Source organism: Phyllostomus hastatus, unplaced genomic scaffold, assembly GCF_019186645.2.
Source record: "Phyllostomus hastatus isolate PE091 unplaced genomic scaffold, TTU_PhHast_1.1 phas_contig_1, whole genome shotgun sequence".
Lineage (NCBI taxonomy): Eukaryota > Metazoa > Chordata > Mammalia > Chiroptera > Phyllostomidae > Phyllostomus > Phyllostomus hastatus.
In genome coordinates this window covers 20,315,973-20,334,258 of record NW_025333498.1, presented here as the reverse complement: position 1 = coordinate 20,334,258, position 18,286 = coordinate 20,315,973, and the positions used below count along the sequence as shown (strand labels likewise).

The 18,286-nt window shown below is 41.8% G+C and overlaps 1 non-coding gene across 1 annotated transcript; it reads right to left on the bottom strand.

Annotated features, from left to right (window-relative positions):
* Window positions 1–2,488: 2,488 nt before the first annotated feature.
* On the bottom strand, window positions 2,489–2,593 carry LOC123814421. Its single transcript, XR_006784910.1, has one exon. It is a non-coding gene; the product is annotated as a U6 spliceosomal RNA (small nuclear RNA).
* Between the last annotated feature and the right edge of the window lie 15,693 nt (window positions 2,594–18,286).

The following is an 18,286-nucleotide window of genomic DNA, read 5'->3' as shown; positions in this document are numbered from 1 at the left end:
GACGTTTTGCAGGCCCTGTAAACTAAAACCTACCGAATATATAATGTCTTTGGACAAACATCCCCACAGGCAGAGTGAGGGGGCTGTGCCAGATAATATCTGTTATCTCCTTTGGTTCCAACACTCTGTGATTCAGTGAAGGGTTAGAAACTGCACACTAACTGGTTGTTTTTCCATTTCCACAGAGAACAGAGCAAGAGTTGATGAGTCCTGCAATGAGAGAATCGATTAAATGTGAGGGGGAACTTAACTGAAGGGTGAATAAACACTGGAATGGCTTTGCGTGCGAGGCTGTAGAGTCTTGCTCCCTCGTGATCTTTTAAGAGTCAGCAGCTGTTTCGGGAAACAGACCCACAGGGAGCCGTCTCGGCACACAAGGACTGAACCAGGCGAACACTTGAGGGCTCCGATCGTGGGAATGACTCCACCATTTCCGTCTGGAAAACTGAAGGGAAATGAGCCTTTGCTCCTGCTATAAGTTGGTACTGGTTCTTTCAGACTGTCACTATGTTGCTATAGCCCAAAAACAGGCTTTCAAAGTGTCTTCTTTCTACCTGAATTGGGGTTACTTAGAAAAACGTGCAATTTCCTGAGTCCTACCCCAGACCTACTGAATGTGGAAGAAGGGCCCCCATGTATGAATTTTAACGAGTTCATGAAGCAGTCTGTATGCATAACATAGTTTGAGAATCCTGGTCATTGACAAATGAGAGGCTTTCTTTCTCTGACCTAGGAGTTGACCGTTACTGACCTATACAGTCTTAGGGTGCTGACTGAGGCCTCTGTGTAAGCTTATTTCCTGGAGGGACACGCAAATGCTGCAGATGGAGCTGGAGGGAGATGCTGAAGGATGTAAGGCCGCCTTTGGTCAGGAGGTTCTGGGCTGGCTGCAGGAGTGGAGGAGAGGGAAAGAAACTGAACCCTAACTTTTAAATGGTTACAGAACCCTAACTTTTGCCAAAACTCTCAGTATCATAAAAACTATGTTCTGAAACCATTTTTCTTCTTCTTTGTTTTATGTTTTTGAAATTTTCTACCAATTTTTTTAAAAGTTCAACAGTATCTTTATTAAGCTGAAAAGAAGAATATTTCCTTTTCCACAGTCAGGATAGACTGGGGACCCAGGATATCCCCGGAGGCTGTGGGGCAGACAGCCATCCCTTATCCACGTTGTTGGAAAGAGCTCGTGGGGCGGTGAAAAGACGGCAGAGGAAGAGCTCAGAATCGGCCAGGAGGCAGTTCAGTGCCATTTAATATTATAAAAGGAATCCAAAGGCACCCAGCATTCCCACAGTGCTGTATTTCAATAGTTGTGAAAATCCTTGATGAGGAAGAACTGTAAAGAAAGGATTAATAGGTAGATCATTCCAGATGATCTTCAAGGTCACTGGAGATTCTGCTGGAGCAGGTCCCTCCAGCCACCTGTGTAGGATACACCTCGGCTCTGAGTCACTTTTGGAATCCTCCACGGCCTTCTGCCAAGCTGTGAGTTGTTTGTCCCTTGCCTCTCATTGTTTACCTGTATCTTTGTTTCAAGTTGAGCTCTCTTCAGATGGCCTCCTGCTGGTGGACGACCCTGTTATTACTAAGGTGTTCCAGCCTCAAACACCTCTTACCTTCCCCGACTCTTCTGCCTTTTTTATGGGTTGCAGGACAGTTAACTAACTTCCCTGGACTTTGTCTCCTCTGCCTTAGACAGAACCCTGACCTTGTCCATATGTGGCAGTCGACCTGGGGGCAGCGGACGCACCTGCGTGCTACAGACCGTGAGCTCTGAAACATGCCAGAATCTACTGTGTGAGCATCTCGACAAGCCAGCCCAGCCCACACGCGGTGAGCTTACCTCTCAGCCCAGGTCTCGAAATTTGCCCCAGAGTGAGCTGCAGCCAGTCTTTGCTTATGGTGATTCCAAACTGATTCTAACTTTCTTCCAGTAGATTCATACAAAATAAAACTTTCCCCTTTCATGGCAGATTGGTTTGATTGGGGTTATTTGACGACAAAAGCCCAGAGGCCAAGCAATTATTTAGAAATATTAGGGATCAGCAGCACAAATGAGATTGAGTTTTTGTGAAAAGTTAAAAGATTTCTCACTTAGGGAGGGCGTTCACAAAAGACCCCATTAGCCAAGGCTCAGCAGTAATTAGTCTGATTTCTCAGGCAAGAGGCGGGCTAATTGTCTGCACCATTCCAGAAGGCCTAGAGACACTTTTAAACCTACCACCCATTGAAAAATATCTTTGGAGAATTTTCTGCCTGGTCTAAAGTCTTTCTATTAACTAAATGTTCAACCTGAGATCAATATATGAAAATACGAACGAAGTGCATTTGTCTAAACCACCTTCCATAGATCAGATTGTTGGTTGGCCTCTATAGCATCTGTGTCCCCAGTGCAGGGTCCAGTCCGGGGCCAAGTGTTGCATTTTCTCATCATATCTTTTTAGCTTCCTTTAATCTGTTTTTCATGACATTGATTTCTCATCCCCTCACACCTTTTTTCACTTTCATGAATTTGTGTGTCATCTTTGTGCAGAGGGAAAATGCCGATCTTCTCTGTATTGTTCCAATTTTAGTCCACCTGCTGCTAATGCGAGCGCTGCACGCCTGCCAGTTTGTTTTAACAGCGTGTTCCTCATTGTGTGCTTTCCTGTGTTTCTTCATGGCTGGATTGGAGTTAGGCAACCTCAGCCTAAATACTGCCCAGGTGATGAAGGCTCTATCCAGGGTTTCACATCTGGAGCCACACGATCTCATTGAACAGATGTTTTGCACAGATAAGGTTAATTTTGATCATCTAGTCAAGGTGCTGCACAATTTCTCCGCTGTGTGGTTGCTGGAGTTTTCTCCTCCCTTGCCACTAATACGCAATATGTGGGGAGTTGACTTTAAGACTACACAACCAATAATCTGAACAGCAACAATTGTAAGAGCACTTTTCCTGTGCCAAGTGCTGCAAGTTACTGACGTGGCCTCTTTTTATCCTAGAGAGGCTCCTTCCATTTCACATGCCCACAGCCTGTCTTCTCTTGGCTCGAAGCCCTTTCTTGGGTATACCGTATCAGGAGTGGGATCAGATCTGGTTGTTAGTGCTGTGATAGGAAGCTACAGATGGAACTGGAGCAAAGGAAGAGAGAAAAGAAGGAATGCTAATGAGGGGGGTTCCACTGAGAGAGGGAAATGGCCTCTGGAAGCCTGGCTTTGCTGAAGAAAAGGAAGAAGCAGAGTGGAGGCGCTGGGAGATTAGGGAAGTTGCAGCCACTGAGTCACTCTAATTTGACCTGTGGAACTGAGCCCCTTGCCTCTGACCTATGGTGGGGTCAGCAGCCTGGGCCATGGTCTTTGCTGAGTTCTCAGTGGGCAGCAGCATCTCAGAACATCCAAGGGAGGATGCTCTCTAGAGAGGGGCTGGCAGTTGCTGAGACTTCTGAAAAGACCAAAAAAATCCAGCAGCCTCATGACAAAAAAGAACAAGTCCCAAATTTAACTTCCTCAGAGCTCCAGAGGAGCCACTTGAACTCCTGTCCAGACCCCCAGTTGTTCCAGGCCCAAGTGGACGCCTGACAGCTGAGCTGTACTAGAAACACAGAACTATCTGACCATTCGCTCAGGACCACCCAGGACCCAGGGAGCCAGGTTTTCATCCAACTCTTCTGCAAACAAAACAAAAAAGTAAATAAAGTTAATAAAGTAAATAAACTTAATTATGAAATTCTATTGTATGAACCCCAAATAGTCTTAAGAGAGGCCCTTTGATTAGTGGGTCCCTGAAGAAGAGCTACCAAGAAGCATTGTGAGGGTTCTGTACCAAGTTTGGAGGTGCCAGGGAGATGACAATGTAGAGACATTTTCCTTCCATCCACCCATCCATCCATCCATCCATCCATCCATCCATCTCTATCCATTCTTTCAACCAATGTATGTTTCTTGAATAGTTACTATGTATTTAGACACCCAGGACATTAAGCTGGAGATAGAGATGGGAGAAGACTTGCTAATAATAAAAAGAGAAATAGTTCTGTTCTGATCAGGTAAACAGAGAAAATCTTTACTTTTCCTGTCCTTATGAAAATGTATAGCTGGGCCCTGGCTGGGTAGTTCACTTGGTTAGAGCATTGTCCAGTTATGCCAAGGCTGTGGGTTTGATTGCTGGTCAGGGCACATACAAGGATCAACCAATGAGTTGGTCTCAATAAGTGGACAACAAATCCCTCTCTCTCACTCTCTCTTCCTCTTCCTTTCTCTCTTCCTCTTCCTCTCTCCTCTCAAATCAATTAAAAAAGTATAGCCTTTAATAATGTTTATGAATATAGAATCTAGAATCTGCTGAAAGAAAAAATAGTGTTCTTTTCTCTTATACTAGGGAAAGAAAGTAAAGAAAGAAACATAGCTGATTGTTAATTAGAATCAGCCATTAAATCTATGAGGTGTGGGGCTGCTAAAAGGTGGTATTTATGTCTTGACACAAAGCTTTGTAACTGAGAAACAACACAGACCCTACAGTGATTCAGCACTTCTCTATGCCCTCTGTCTTGAGCTTGTAGAAAATAGGTCACTTGAGCTGGAAGCTGCCCAGAGGGAAGAGGCTGGAAAGAAGCTCAAGAGCCAGCCTAACTGGGGAGCAGAATGAGGGAATGGGAGAAGCAGGCTCCAGGACAAGAGCCTTGGTGCTAAGGGGCGGCCAGGTGCCTCAGCAGTCCTACGCCAGGAGACCACTGGGGAAGGGAAGAAGCGGGGCTTTTTCTGAGCTAATGCATGGACTCCAGGGAACAGTTAAGATTTCTGCTGTTTAAGGAATCAAATAGTTGGAAGCTCATTCACCTATTGAAAATGCTTCCCAGGATTAAACTGCAATGTTAAACAGGGGTTTCTGTCAGGACAGAGAAATTCTGGGGCCAGATGGTGCGCTGCAGGCAGAGGCGTCAGGAAAGAGACCCCACGTGCAAGCTGTTTCTGCAGAAAGGGAGTGTGGTGTCTAAGGGCCTGATGTCTCCCATAGGGAACTGGCCTGCTCAGAGCCAAACCTAGGGGACAAAGCTGCTACTTCCAATTAGGCCACAGGGTTTGGGCAAGATCTCATGCCTTCAGTAATTCTTTAGTAAGAAATGAGGAAATATTTGTGAAGGTACCTTTCTCTGAGTGCCCCTGGCCTTTCTGTCCCCAGAAAGGGGACTCAGAAACTGGTACCTTCACAAATATTTCACAATCACTGACACATCTTTCCCTGAGGAATTTCAATTTGCTGATCCAGGCACTGGTTATATTTCCAGCCAGGCTGATGCCCCTGATGATAGCCACGGAGTAAAGCGTGCCTAAGGCCTTGTCTCCTTTGTGGGACACGCACCACCTTTTTTCTTACCAATGCAGGACATGGCCAAGAATGGCAAAGCAAGAAAAACCAACAAAACATCTGAGAACCCATAGCTGACATCACAAAATGTTTCATTTGTTGTGTTTATTTATACCCTAGTAATTAAAAAAAAAGCCTCCAAGCAACTTTAGATTGTTCTCACATGGAATCTCTCAGGGCACGATTCAGAACCCGTTTACACTAATTCCCACAAGGTATCTATGCTCCCAGATTTAAAAAGCAACAACGAATAGTTTTATGTGCAAAAAGCTACTACAGATCAGCGAACTTAGAGCGGCAGGAAATGACAGGTGCCAAGCAGAGGAGGGACAGAAACACTACAGGAGGCCCAAGAACTCAAAGCCAACCATCTGGGCCATTTATTACCAGGGGGCAATAAAGCCCCTTGGAGTCTTAAACCTATTCTAGAATGAGCTGTTAACTGGTGTTTTTATGGCTGATCCTGAGTCTCTAAGAGAAGGTTCCATTATGTTCACTTTGTCTTGCTTAGGTAGTTGAAATATATTTGTTTAGGAAGATTTTTTTGTCACTAAAATTGTAAAGTGTTCTGTTTCAATGATTAAACTTTCAAGTGTTGGGAGATTTAGTCATCTAGAATGACTCACAGTCCAAGATTCAGGGAAGCCTGGGGAGCAAATTTTCAGCTGGAACACAGGTGTGTTTGGGGTTTAAATCAGTTGACTCTTGGAACAAGTTATACTTTTTATCTTGAAAGGTATAATTTGGAGCTTCACACTGATCTTTGCAAATAGTATGAACATGACTCATATAGTAATGAGTCAGAACCACAGGACCAGTTTTTCACTAGGAATTCACAGGGGCTTACAAAAACGTGACCAAGTGGATTTGGTGCCTCTCCAAATTAAAAAGAAAATTTAGAAATATAATTCAGCATAGACCCACATATCTTTCTGGTTTGGTTGCTTATGTCCTTGGAATGCTGGGACTGGTTGAATGTAGCGACCACTGGCCACTGGTCTTTGGCTGCTAAGAATCCAGTCCCATCCTTACTTGGAGGAAATCCTGGTGGAAAGCTGAGCTCTACCTCCCTCATAGAAGCCAGATGGGCCCAAGCATCTCTCCTAGTCCCCAAAGCATATGAACAGGATTGACCAAGGACTGGCCTTTGCCTTTGCCTTTGAATCCACAGGGAATGCTAAGCATTGGTGAATTCTACAGTATTTTAATAAGATAAGGAGGAGTGTCAAGGTAGGGGGAAATGACTGCCCTTGGAAAAAAGTAAAGTAACTTGTAGGATGATAGCCCATTGGGGGGGGGTGTGAGAGAGAAGGACCCCTTAGTGTCATACCTTGAGATGTGGGTGATGATGGGCCAAGGGAAATGAAGACAGAAGTACCAGACCTCTAGAGACTCTGTCCTGACATTTAGATACTAGAGTAAGACACAGTCTGGATCCAGTGATGTAAAAGGCAAACACAATTTTGATAATAATAGTAATAAAAATATTTTATATTTTTGAATGCTTAATATGTGCTAAGGAATTAGTATGAATTTCTCACTTAATACTCATTATTAACATATGTGGTGGAATCTGTTCATGTCCCCATTTTAGCATCAGTCATGACTGCTATATTGCCAAACCCTTGATCTTCAGTAGCATAGAACAGATCAACCTCTCCCTTCTGTGCAAATCTGCCTCCTTTGTTTTCTCAGAACTGTATTCTTTTGATAATGTCATTCTCTAGCCACTACTCTTGTCTTTTTTTGTGATCTCTTCCTTTGCTCTCACCACTTATATGGGGATCTTCCATTCTAGGTCCTCACATTCTCTATGGGTGATCTCATAATTTATAGTGCCACCTATATCTTGTTGATGCTCAAATAATAAGAAGAATAACTGTGATTTATTGAGGATTTCTATGTTCCATATTCTAAGTGGTTTACATATAATAACTCATTTAATGCTCAACATCATAATGTAGGTCCTATTAGCATCCTGGTTTTACAGATGGAGAAACAGAGATGGAGGCTGCCCAAGGTCATAGCGCCAGTAGGTGGTGGAGGCGGAATTCTGGACCTGGTGGTTCAGCACAAGAGCCTGAGTACAGGGCCAGAGTTTATACAATAATGGAGGCTGTCTTTAAGAAAAAGAATAGAAAATTACAGGTAAAAATATTACGTAAAAATGAATATTTATTTAGAGCAAGAAAAGAAATAACAAAATGGAAATTTGAAAGAGCTGTCAGAGGCATCTACTTTTGGTTAAAATGGAGTAACAGGACCACGTTTTTTTCCTACCTGATACAACCACCAAAGAAGAGGAGACAAAATATATGAAACAATGATTTTTAAAAGACACTGCATATCAAGCCACAAAGACAGTGATCCCTGAGAAATACCAAACAAATGAAATAAACCTTATAATTGCCCTCATTGAAAGCTTCCAAGCTATGGTATCACGACTTACATTTAAGTCTTTTATCCATCTGAGTTTATTTTTGTGTATGGTGTAAGTTGGTGGTTGGGTTTCATTTTTTTGTATGTAACTGTCTAATGTTCATAACAGCACAATTTATAATAGCCAAGTGTTGGAAGCAACCTAAGTGCCCATCAATAAATGAGTGGATCAAAAAACTATGGTACATTTACACAATGGAATACTATGCAGCAGAAAGAAAGAAAGAGCTCCTACCTTTTGTATGGTAGCATGGATGAAACTGGAGAACATTATGCTAAGTGAAATAAGCCAGGCAGTGAAAGACAAATACCATATGATCTCACCTATAAGTGGAACCTAACCAACAAAACAAACAAGCAAGCAAAATATCACCACAGACATTGAAATGAAGAACAAACTAACAGTAACCAGAGGGGAGGGAGGAGGGGATAATGGGGGAAAAAGGGGAAGTGTCATCAAGGAACGTGTATAAAAGACACATGGACAAAGCCAAAGGGGGTAGGATCAAGGGTGGGAGGTAGGGAGTGGGTGGGGTGGGGGGATTGGTGGGGGTAAAATGGAGGCAACTGTACTTGAATAATACAAAAATAAAAATAAAATTGGTGAGGGGAAAAAAAGTTTCCAGGCTATAGAACAAAGACATGAAATCCAGGTAGAACCTGGTGGACTTCCTGAGTTAGGAGACTTAGTTGAGAGTCTGGGGAAAGACTGCCAGAGTTCACTACTAGAGAGGAAATTGCTGCACAGAGAGAGAATTCCAGAGATCTGTAGAGCATTCCCCACAAGCATTTGGCAGAGTGCTCATCAGTACATGTATGTAAGGAAACTACACAAGGCTGGAGAAAGGACCATTAAAAGGATTAGAAGGAACAATACCTAGTGTTTGTATAAGGCCAAGAACAGTCCCTCTTCCAACTCTCATAATTCTCAAAACATTAGGTAGAAAACTCAGAAGCATATGGCCTCAATAGTGGGGAATATTTAGCTCTAGAATAAATATTGGTCTGCTCTCACTTGAGAATCTTAAGAATGAGATGAAACAAACAAACAAACAAACAAACAAACAAACAAACTGATTCCTACTAACTTAACTGTATTCCAGACAAAGCCAAGGATATTTACAGCAATACAAAAATAGCCAGCAGCAGACAAGAAAACATAATGAGTAGTATTCAACAACAACAAAAATGACCAGGTATGCAAAAAAAAAGGAGAAAAATGAGACTATAATAAAGAAAAAAGTCAATTAAAATTGACTTGTAATTCACAGAGACATTAGAATTGGTAGACAGGAACATAAGAACAGTTCTAATTGAATTACATATTTTTAAAAAGGTAAACAGAAACATGAAAATTATTTTTAAAGTTCCAATTAAATCACTAGAGATGAAAACTGCAATGCAGACATTATAAATAATAACAGATAGACATTGCAGAAGAAAAAGTAGTGAACTTGAAGACACAGCTATATTTTGCAATTCTAAAGTAATGTTGACAGAGAAATAATAATTTTAAGAAATGAACAGAGCATCCATATGCTGAGGGAAATCTTCAACTAGCCTAATATAAGAGTAATTAGAGGTCCTGAACAGAGAGTGGGGAAAGAAAAATTATTTGAAGCATAATGATTCCAAAGTTTCTAAATATCATTAAAACTACATAAATTTAATGAATGCAAGAAAAATAAAAACTACACCAAGGCACATTAAAATCAAATTGATGAGAAAATCTTAAAAGCAACTCACAGGAAAAGTGACAGGTTATACTTGGAGAAACAAAGGTAATAATGACAGCAGATTCCTCATCAGGAAAAAAAATAAGGAAAACACAAGACAGTGAAGCAACATATTTTTTAAAAAACTGAAAGGAAAAAGATTGTCAATACACAGTTCTCTTCCCAGCAAAGATATCTTTCAAAGATGAATGTAAAATATAGAGTTTTCCAGACATGCCTGAATGAAATTATCACTAATAGACTCACAGTACAAGAAATACTAAAGGAAGTCTGTCAGGCAGAAGAAAAATGATACTAGATAAAAATATGAATCTACAAAAATCTGAAGTATATTGACAGTGATAACTACTTGGGTAAATACATAAGATTTGTATCATATTTAAATCTCTCTCTCTAAAATATTGCTGGTCATCATTAGTCATCAGGGAAGCACAAAGAAAAACCACAATAAAAAGCCCCACTAGGATGGCTATGTTAAAACAGATGAACAGTAAAATGTTGGTGAGGATGTGGAGGAATTGGAGCCCTCATACATTGCTGATGGCTGTGTGAAGCGGTGCAGCTACTGTGGAAACAGTCCTGCAGTTCTACAAATGATTAAACAAGGAGTTACCATATGCCCAGCATTTCTATTCCTAGGTGTATACTGAGTGAAATAAAAACATACATCCACATGAAAATGTGTATATGGGTGTTCATATTCATAATAGCTCCAAAGTGGAAACAACCAAATGTCCATCAACTGATGAATAGATAGAAAAAAAAGTGGTACATTTATTTAATGGAATATTATTCAGGAATAGAAAGGAATAAAACATGGGTAATATTATAACATGAATGAGCCTTAAAAACATTATGCTAAGTGAAAGAAACCAGTCATAAAAGACTACATATTGTGATTCCATTTATAAGAAATGCCCAGGATGGAAAAATCTACAGAGACAGAAAATAGATAGTGATTACCTAGAGCTGGGAACGATGGGGGGTTTGGGAGGTACTAGCTAAAGAGCATAGGAAATTTTTTTAGGGTAATAAAAAAGTTCTGGCTTAGATAGTGGAAATGGTTGCACAGTCTTGAGAATATACTAAAAACCATTGAATTATATGCTTTTAAAGAGTGAATTTTATAGTATGTGAACTATATCTCAATGAAGCTGTTACAAAAAATGATTCATGATTTAAACAAAAATGATAACAAGTATGAGTTTTATAATGTATGTGTGAGTAGTATGCATAAAAATATATAGTATAAAAGCCTAGAAGGAAGAATTAAAAATATACTATTGTAATACTATTATACTCTACATAGAGTGATATATCACTTGAAAGTCCACCATGACATGTTAAAGATATATGATGTAATTCCCTAAAATAACCACTAAAGTAAGGAGACAAAGAATTATAGTAAATAAGCCAATAAAGGCGATAGAATGAAATTATAAGGAGTACTCATCCAAAAAGAGGTAGAAAAATGAGAAAAGAATAAAGAAGAGATGGGATAAATAGAAAACAAATAACAAGATGATAGACTTAAATCCAACTTTATTAGTAATCATCTCAAATGTAAAGAGTCTATACACTCCAATTATAAGAAAGAGATCATCAAGTTGAATTAAAAAGCAGGAACTAATTATACATTGTCTGTAAGAAACACACTTTAAGTATAGACACAAATAAAATCAAATATAAAAGGATGGGCAAAATTTACTATGTCAATACCAATCAAAATAAAGCTGTAGTGGCTGTATTAACATCAGACAAAGTAGATTCAGTGAAAAGAGTATTGCCAGGAAAAGAAATGTCATTTCCTAGTGATGAAGGGGCCAGTACATCAAAAGCGCATAAAATCCTAAATATTATGCACTTAAAAATAAAGCTTTAAAATATACTGTTTTTGGACTATAAGATGCACCCCCCCCCCCAATTTGGGAGGAATAATGGTTGTTAATGCTGCTGTTGAGTTCTGTTTACATTTACATTGGTGAAATATTATGTTATTATGTTATTAAATATTTTACCACATTTTTTGCTTCAAAATTTTTTTTCCTATTTTTCTCCTCTAAAACCTAGGTGCATCTTATGGTCCAAAAATATGGTACATGCAAAGAAAAATAGACAAATCTTTAATGATAGCTAGAGATTTCCATATCCCCACCTCAATACTCAATAGAATAAATAGGGAACATGAGAAAATCAAGGATGGAGGAGACCAGATTAATGCCACCAGCCAAGCAGACCTCCTGGACATTTAGAGAACAGGGCACCTCATAAGAGCAGGATACACATTCTTTTCACTGTCCGTTTACCAGGAGAGGCCATATTCTGCAACAAAAAAGTCTTAGTCCACTTAAAAGAATTCAAGCCACTCAAAGTTTATTCTGTAATCATAACAGAATTAAATAAGAACCCAACAAAAGAAAGATCTCTGGAAATTTTCCAAATCTTTAGAAACTGAAGAACATACCTCTAAGTGGATCAAAGAAGAAATCGAAAGTAAATGAGAAAATTGAACTGTATTAAAAATAAAACCACAACCTATCAAAAAAGCTGGAATGGGCAGGTCACAAGTGTTATAGAAGATTCCAAGGAAGGCATTGAGGGTCATGGCTGTAGTCACCATCCTAACCGTGGTATGGGTCACTGTCTCGGCTGTGATCACCTCATGGGTGGGTAGAAATGTCAAAACTTATCAAATTGTGCACCCTATGACAATGATATCCCAAGAAAGTAGTTAATGAAAAGTCATTTTTAAAAAGTTGACAGATGACATAAAAGTAAAATAATCCAGAAAAATAGCATACTTTTATTGATCTTGTGATACTTTTCTAAAGTACTTTTTTCCTAAAATTTTTTGCTAAGTGCTATTTAATTGCATTTCTGTATGCCAAAAGTTTTGTAACATTATTTTCTATAGAGAGAATTGAAAGATTTCAGTTTTTCACCTATCATTGTTAATCAAAATTGTTTTTTTATTATTTATATTTGTGAAAAGTTTCAAACTGTTTTACTCCATTGGCAACAATTAATGCATTCTGCTTTGGTGTCATTACACATCATCAGGATGGTGGGGAGTGAGGTAGACTAAAATAGGATTTTCTGGGGCACAAAATCATGTTTTATCTACAGGTTGTACTCACTGTTTTTAATAGTTTCCTAGGATTGGGCCTTATCAACACAGGAATTTTGATATATTCTCTTGTGCAATTCCAATTGTACACCCTGTGTTTTAAAGTATGATGACCAAGAACCAATAGGTGCCCAGAAGTATGCTTCAGGTATAGCAGTGAATGAAAATGACAAAAAAAAAATCCTTGTTTTGATGGAGCTTACATTTTAATGCTGGGAGACATTGATTAAATAATAAAACTGAAAGTTTATAGTATGTTACATTGTTAAGTGCTATAACAAAAAATAAAGTAAGAAATGAGGATGGAGGTTCAGTGTTATATGGCCCAGTTATGGGAAAACTCAGTGGAAGGTGACTTTTGAGAGAAAACCTGAAGAAACTAAGAGAGGGAGAGCCCTGGGAGTCTATGGAGAAAGGGAGTTCCATGCAGAGAGAGAGAGACCTCCCGTGCAGAGACCTGAGGCTGGTGTGGGTGTGGTGTGCTGAGGAACCGAGTAGCTTCTGTGCGTCGAGGAAGGTGAGAGCGGCAGGGGAGAAATCAGAGGCGTGAAGCGTCCAGATCATGCAGGAGTGCACTTCTTAGTGAGGGTGAGAAGGGAACCATTGCAGGATTTTGAGCATGATCTGATTTGTCTTTCAACATGATCAGTATAGTGGGTAGCGTAGTGGCCCCTAAAAGGTTTTTCTAAGTTATTAATTAATTAATTATGCCTCATCCAAAGATATGTTTATTGATTTGAGAAACAGAGGTGTGAGAGAGAAACATTGATCAGCTGCCTCCCAGATGTGCCCTGACCAGGGTCAACTTGCAACCCCAGTATGTGCCCTGAGCAGAGATCACACCCATAGACTTTTGGTGTATAGGACGATGCTCCAACCAACGGAGCCACCCAGCCAGGCCAGAGTTTTTAAAGTCTTAATTCATAGTGCCTGTGAATGAGACCTTATTTTGAAATACAGTCTTTGCAGATGTAATAAAAGTTAAGAATCTCAAGATAATATCATACTGGGTTTGAGATGTAGTATATGCTGTGTACACCCTCCTCTTGTAGTTAAAATTTGATTGCTATAGGCACATCCAAGGTCACTCTCCAACTGTGTTCTGTTTGGGGTCACACAGTGTGTGCTACAAAGCGATCTGCAGTTGACTGCTTCTTGTGCCAGGATTCACAGTGCCCAGGTGAGGTCAAGCTGTGAACCAAGGCCAGCTGATGCTAGTGCTGGGCCTGGGGCAACTTCATGAGAGGTGTGGGGCTTGCTGAAGCCAGATGCTGGTTGTTTGAGAGAAATTAGGAAAATCTGAAGCATGGGCCAAGAGAAGCCATTTGTATGGAAAAGCCAGGGGAAACAGCCTGGGTGGGCCCAAAAGTTGGATGGGACATGGCCTCAGGGAACCACCAGGACAGGGCAAACAGTTTGAGCCAGGCTGATGGAGTCTCAGACATGGTGCATGCCTGCCAGCTCTGTAGCTCTGTAGAGGGAGGGTTCAGAAAAGGATCAGTGGCTTCTGCCAGCATATCTGTCTGGGAGAAAGCTGCCCCCCAGTTCCCACCCTGATGTCAGACAACTTAGTTCCTCCCCTTATGCCTCTGATACCTTTCATTCTTCTACCTCAGTGCTGGCGCTGAGAGAGAGTTAAGTCTGAGTAAGTTTGTGTGCTGGCCCTTTAAGAGGCACTGCTTAAGACTCCAGTAGTTCCTTTCACTGACTCAAACCCTGCTGGTTTTACTAGCCAGAAGTTACAGGGACTTATCTTCCTGGTACTGGAAACCTGGGCTGGGGGGGTCTGGTGTGGAGCTTGAGACCCCTCGCTCCTGAGGTATCCCTCCTGATTTTTATCTGCCACACATGGTTGTGGAACCAGCCCCTTGGCATCTCCACCCCTCCTACCAGTGTCGATGTGGTTTCTTCTTTAATTTGTAATGTAGAATTTCCATTCAGCTTGATTTCTGACTGCTCTGAATGATGGCTGTTCTATAGTTTGGTTTTATTTTTGATGTGGCTGTGCAAGGAGGCAAGCCATGTCACCTCTGCTGCCATCTTAAAGGGAGCGCTGAGAGGATTTGTTGGCAGGTTGGAGGTGGGGTGTGAGAGAAAGAAGATTTGTATGAAGGTGGGCGGAGGCTAAGTAGCTAAAAAGGTAGACTGTGCTGGTCCTTAAGTTCATGTTTCTCAGCTAACCACCCCTCAGCTTTGCCAGCTAGCTCCGTGTTATTGGTGTTGGAGGGATACACAAGGCTGGGGAGAGGGGGCACATGCTCCATGTTGTTGACTTCCTGTTCCTGCCGGTGACACTGCAGCAGGAGCTGGTTCCAATTTCCACTTTTCCTCACACTTCCAGACCACTGGGCCCCCTTAGAAGCACCAGCCCATGCTGGCTACGGCTCTCTCCTCAAGGTGCAGTTAGCTCTGTGGGCCTCTCCTCACAGACTGTAGGTTCAGGTGACCCTGATGCATCTCTCGGATACCAGCTTGAGGGGTGCTGGCTGCTTTCTGCACCGATGATCTTTGTGCTACCTCAGTGGCCCCTTGTTGCCTTTTCAGTTCTGTATTACCTGGTTACCAACTACTTATATTAAATACTTCCTGTTAAAATAACTGGTATAGTTTCTAGTTCCTGACTGATGCAGAAAGTATGATGACTCTAAGAAAAACCACAACAATGGAAAGGATGGAGTTGCCTTAATGGAGGTAGACAAGGCTGTGAGAGGAGCAGGTTTGGAGTCTGGATCTGGGTCAGTTCCCTTCCGTCGCCATGAGACAGCAGGGGATATCTGGGAAAGACATTGAGTGTGCTCTTGGCTCTGTGGGTTTTGAGTTCAGGGGAGAAGTGTGGACTGGAGATAGCAATGTGCAGATCACCAGTGCCCACAGGAATTTAAGTCACAAGACTGCGAGCCTGTCTGAAGACACTCTGAGTCTTCTTTTTCTCTTTGATCCTAGTGTCTTAGCACAGATCTTGGCACAGAGAAAGACCTTGAACATTTGTTGAATGAGGGACACGTAGATAAAAGAATCAGTGAATGGCATCAGTTGAGTTGTCACACTTGCAGCAGTAACCTGTTTTGAAAACGAAAAGGGAGTTTCCTAAGAATGGGAACTAATAGGAGATAAGGAACATGGATGGATCTTTGGAATTGAGCCAGATGCAGAATCCAGGGTGACCAGGCTCCAGAGAAGACATTTTCCCTTGACAGCAAGCATCCCCTTGTAGTTATTTGGACCCAAAGGCCTGGTTCCCTCAGTCCAAAACTAATTATTAAAACAGGAGGCTCCAGTTCCCAGCAGCTGAACATGAACATCCCATCTCTGAGCTTCCTTCTGAATAAAATTGGCCTTTTCATTTAGTGTTTCTTTTTTTAATTCACTCTGGCCTCACACTTACCATCCGCCTCAAGTTCCCATGAATTATTAATTAATCAACTCATAGTCCTTTATCTTGAGAGCAGGACTTCCCTGGGGTTAGTCTCACCTTTGGTCAGGGGGAACAATGGCAGGTGAGGCCCTTCCTCCTCCGACCAGGAGCTGAGTGAGTGAAAAATAACGCCCGGGCCCCGGTGTCCGGGTTGGCTGTGGTGGGCTGGTGCAGGCCCCAGGCCGGGAGTCAGTGGCTGTTACAATTCTGCTTTTTTGCTTGTTTGTTGCAGCAACATCAGAGGTGAGCAGTGAGAACGCCGAAGGAAACAAAACAGGGTAAGAGAAAGAATTCCCAAAGCCACGTCCTTCCACTTTGGAGAACTAGACTGCAGGCCTCTCTGATGTGCAGAAGTTGGGCTCAATCTTTCTGGCTTGGGTTGTTTTCATCCCGAAGAAAAATTTCCCTCTTTAAAATCATATAGCTACATCTATGAGTCATGTGATCTCAGCTGCAGCCCAAGAAGAGTTCAAATGATGAGGTTTAAGTAACATTGATTTAAAATATGATTGGAAACTACTTGCTGTATGTGCCCCATTACCATACATACATTTCTGTTTAACGTGCTCTTGTCAGAAATACGTTAGGCAATAGGTGCGGATTTCAGCACAACTATGTGTGCATGGTAAGTGTGAAAATGTTGACTTCTAATCAGGTTCTTTGGTAAAATAATGTGCATTGTGCTCTCTTTTATTTTAATTTTTAAATTTTTCAGTTATGTTCAATATTATTCCACACTGGTTTCAGATGTACAGCATAGTGATTAGACAGTCATGTGCTTTACAGAGTGGTTTCCCTCCAGTATACCAAGTGCTCAACTGGCCCCATACATAGTTATCACTTTTTTTTACTATATTTCCTATGCTGTACTTTACATCTTGATGTGCTTCTCCTCTCCCGCTGGGGAGTCCTGCACTCTGGCCATCCCTGCCCCTTTGCTGTGTGAGACCTTCCCGTCCCAGAGCAGAGGCGGAGCAGCTCAGTCCCAGAGGGACCGTGGTGCAGACTGGTCCCTGCTGAGCCGGAGCTTTGATAGCAGGCAGGCTGCTACATTGCTCAGACTTTCTTTTTACTCTCTCTTGGCGCTTAGAGGAAATAATCTACCTGGTTTCCCCACTATGGCCTGAAATTGTTCAGCAGGCAATCAATCCTTGACATTCTGGAAAAGCTTCAGAGTCCGAGCATGGGTAGGTGGTGGAAGAAAGGGGTTCTTATCCCCTTTTCTACCCATGAGAAGCTGAGCATCCCTCTCTCCTCCCCGGTCTGGCAAGGCTGGCCTCTATAGGGCAGAGGGACAGATGGCTGATGGAAGGCCACATCAGTGTTACAGTAAGATGATGATAAGATTACAAGGCTTAGAATGGAGGAGAGAGACCAGAGAGGCAGTCGTTTTCTTCCCCTCATTATAATCACTGTTCTAAAATTGATTTATGCCATTCTGTTGGCTGCAAACCTGGGCTGGGGATGCCTTCACTGGCAGCCTGTCTTCAGACAGGAGGCGATAAGGAAGATCCGAAGAGCGGGTAATCAGGAAGCATTTAAGGAATATTGCTTGGCCTTCCAGTGTAATGTTTTAAGGCTCACACAGCTGACTGACAGGCACCATTTGCCTTTTTAAGAGAGTTATATTAGAATTTTTAAGTTACTGCGGAGCATGGCATATGGTCACAGATGCATCAGGGCTCAGTGGGATCACCTTTGGTAATGTTTAACAGGAAAGCCGGTAGTCAGGCTGATCTCCGTTCCTCCTGACGAGGCAAAAACAGGGTTGAGTGAGCACGATTTCTGGGCAGCAGCAGTGCTGGCTGGACTGTTGGCAGTGTCCCCTGGAAAGGTCGTGCCGGGAATGGTTGTTCCCAAGCAGAGGAACTGAATGCTTTTATCTCACTGCTTCGGACCACCCCTAGACTACCAGCGGCAGTCACTCCTGCTTTGGGGGTAACCGTTTGGTGTTATCAAGCCTTCATTGGAAACAAGAAGAATACTTTCTGGGAGGATATTGGACAGGCTGGGAACACATTGATGGGAATCGTCAGACTTCATTCTCCTTTTCTGTGAAAACATAGTCGTTTTCCATGTGACATCAAAAGCCCCATGTAAGGAGTGAGAAACAGATTCTTATAGTAAGATAATTTGTCTTGGACAAGACCATGAATCTGGGCTCTGACACATGGCTTGGGTATGTTTTTAATTAAAACACGTTTGCTATAGTAGATTCGAAT